Below are 3,734 nucleotides of genomic sequence, written 5' to 3' on the forward strand. Positions count from 1 at the left end.
GATTTGGTTGATGATTTGATAATATATATGAAGTTGTTGTTAATAAGTAGTAGATATATATATATATATATGTTAATTAATTTATAATATTGTGTTGATGGTATGAAGTTGTTGATGATGATTTTGTGATGATGTTGATATATATAATATTGTTATGTAATTATTAATTAAGTATATATATATATATATGTGTGTTAATTAATTTGTTATCAATTAATTAGTTGTAGTACGTAGAATATATATAAATGAATTAAAATTTTATATATGACATATAATTTAATTAATAATTAGCTAGCGTTATACATATATATTTTGTTATATTTTCAGGATATGGATAAGAGTTGGATTTCGCTTCCAAAATGGGACAAAAGATATGGTAAAGGAATTATGAGTTTTCTGGAATATGCGCTGGCTAATGCTAACGGGAATACAATTTTCTACTGCCCGTGCACGAAATGTCAGTGTCGCAACGATATGCATCGATTTGTGATTGAAAAAGTATGGCAGCACTTGAAGAGTAACGGGTTTTGGGAGAAGTACACATGTTGGTTATATCACGGTGAAACATCATCTGGGGGTCCGCATGATCATGGCCAATTTTCTGAGACGGGCAGTACATCCAACGATCCAACAACGGTCTTCATCAACGACATGTTTCCTTATGAGAGCGGTGTATGCGCTCAAGGACAGTATATGCCTGACCCGGTGCAGCCCTTCCCTAGAGCTGTCAACACTGCTGATATTGACAAGTACAACAAACTGCTTGCTTTCCAACAGACCCTTGTGTACCCCGGTTGTCAAAAGACCGTTCTTGAAAGTGTGATGGACGTAATGAAGATTAAAGTTGAGACTAAATCGACTGTGAAAGCTGTTAATGATTATCTACAGTACACTGCTTCGATGCTGCCTCACGGTCATCGTCTTCCTACCACTCATCATAAGGTCCGATGTATCCTGAAAGATCTTGGGCTTTCCTACATCAAGATCCATGCATGCAGATATGACTGCGTTCTCTTTTGGGGTAAAGATCCAGAAGGGAATGACCTTGGTGGCCTTGACGCATGTCCGGTATGTCACACTAACAGATATAATGTCACATCCCGACCCTTATATTTTTACCTTATTTACTAGCGTAATTATAATAAGAATTTTACCGTCTCAATCATTGAGTAAATAGTTTAATTGGTCCCTAGAGGGGTTTCGGGGACGATTATGTGCGGAGGATTATTAGTATGAGGAAATTTCGACGACGGTAAAAATGGTAAATTTTAGCTAGTAAAAGGTAATTTTTATTGGGGTTTTATTTCGGGGTGTTGAATTTTGGAATTTTGGGTTAAAAGGAGTGCTGGGTCGGCTGGGCCGAGCCCAACCCATTTCTTCTTCTTTTCTTTTTCTCTCTCCCTCCTGATTCTCTCTCTTCTCACCCGGTTTTCCCCTCTCTACACCCAGAAAAGTTTCCGGCCGCCGTTCGCCGCCGGACCGGTCCCGTTCGGTCGGTCTCCCTCCCAGCAACATTTCTAGACCGGTGGCAGCCTCCCTAGCGCCGTCGTGAGGGAGAAACGCCGCCCGAAAGCTCCGACTGCCGAATCGGTTTTCTCGCCGGAACTTCCTCCTCCGGCCACCAATCCGGGCAAGCTTGGTACGGTTTTGTAGCCCTCCTCCCGTGCAACAACCCCTCCAAGCAGCTCCCTCCCTCTTGAGCTAGGTAAGGAGAAATGTGGAGTTGAAATTTCTAGGCTTTTAAGTTATTTTCGTTCGATTAGCCTAGTTAGGCTTGGAATTGGGTGATGTGTTGGTCATGAAAGTTGTAGAGCATGTTGAGGAGATTATTCTGTCAAAATTTCATAGGTTTTGGAGATCGCCGGAAAACGGCTGCCGGCCGCCGGTTAGGAGATTTTTAGGGTTTTAAATGTGGAATATTAAGAGGAGTATATTGGTGTGATTTATGGAATTTTTGGATGAGATTTGGATAGGTTTGTGAATTTCCGAAGTTAGGTATTTTTGGCGGTTAATTAATGTAGAATCCGGCCGTAGGATTTAAGTCGTATTTTAGAGAGGTTGTATTTACGACTGTTGAGTATGATATTTAAGTTCGGATCGTTCCGATTTAAGAATATCGAAGTTAGGCAATGATGAGCGTATTTATGGCTCTCGGGTAATTTTGCCTATTTTGATTAAATATGAGATTATTGGTTGGGAAATTAATATTTTATTTGGAACATGATTTGAGGAGACTCGAGCAGACGAGACCCCAGATCGACAGCAGGCTTAGGCCTAATTTGTGAGTGGACGTTTATTTTAAATAAATGCATGCTAAAGTTCACGATTGAATAATTAATGTCGTGGAGTATTTTGACGTCATTTTAATTTTTGACGATTTTTATTTCTCTTGGAGAGATACCGAAAATGAGATTTTCGGTGGATATAAATATGTATTTATGAGAGAGTATGTATATAAAAATGCTAGCTAGCCATATGTGTCTGTCCACCTTAATGGCGTAGCATATAGCCGCATTATGGTGTGACGTGAGCGTTGGACGTAAGCGTAGTAGCCCTATTTGAGTGTTTAATTCATATAGGGGGTATGGACACATATTTATACACCCGTCTGTCCACCTTGATGGCGTAGGGTAGCACCGCATTAAGGCGTGACGTGAGCGTTGGACGCGAGCGTAGTAGCCCTATATAGACCCATGAATTTATATAGGGAGTATGGACGAGTGTAAATACATACATATATTATAGAGTCTGAGAGGCTCGATATTTTATGGGATAAAAGTTTTATCGCTTGCGGCATGCATTCGATTTTTTTTTAGAAATTAATTTGGGGAAACATAAATATTTTATTTTTGTCCACTCACTCTAACGTTATTAAATGTTTTCCCCTGGGCCCTTCGTTTTAAATTGCCCAGTCTGCAGAGTTCGGGTTGGATCTAGTAGGAGACGAGGCATAGTCACCCGCATTTCTGCCAGTTTTCGCCAGTAGGTTACCTGTTCAACCTACTCGTGTTTTCTTGCTTCCGCTTGTGTTTAGTAGCTCTGAATACTTTGAGATTATTGTATATTATGTGAGGTTCAGAAGTGTTGAATTAAGAGTGTAATATGAAATTTTCGAGTTAGGGTTGTCCATCTGCAAGGGAGATTTTCTTAATCTTTTCAGTAAATTTTCCTTGGAGGTGGTCCCCGCACGACTTACTCTGGGTTTCAGGGTGAAATTCGGGGTGGGTCGTGTCATATAAGCTAACTCCTGCAGGCAACAGGAAACCTGTAAAGGTACTTCGGTATTTCCCTTTGAGGGATAGGTTGGAGCGGTTGTACATGTCTTCACACACGGCCGAAGCTATGAGATGGCACGCTGATAGGGAATTGCATGACGAAGATACCCTTATACACCCTGCTGACGGAGAGGCTTGGAAGCATATAGACAGGGAGTTTCCTCATTTTACGTCAGAGGTCCGGAATGTGAGGCTCGGGCTCTCATCCGACGGGTTCAACCCTTTTGGCAACATGAGTCTTCAATACAGTGTATGGCCGGTGATTTTGGTACCGTACAACCTTCCTCCATGGATGTGCATGAAGAAGGAATACAATATGTTGAGTTTGTTGATTCCGGGGCCCGGTTATCCAGGGAAGTGTCTCGATGTGTATTTGAGACCTTTGATTGAAGAGCTTAAATTTTTGTGGGACGTTGGTCATCCCACTTATGACAAGTACACGCACGAGATGTTCCAGAT

The sequence above is a fragment of the Fragaria vesca genome, linkage group LG3, assembly GCF_000184155.1.
Source record: "Fragaria vesca subsp. vesca linkage group LG3, FraVesHawaii_1.0, whole genome shotgun sequence".
Taxonomy (NCBI): Eukaryota; Viridiplantae; Streptophyta; class Magnoliopsida; order Rosales; family Rosaceae; genus Fragaria; species Fragaria vesca.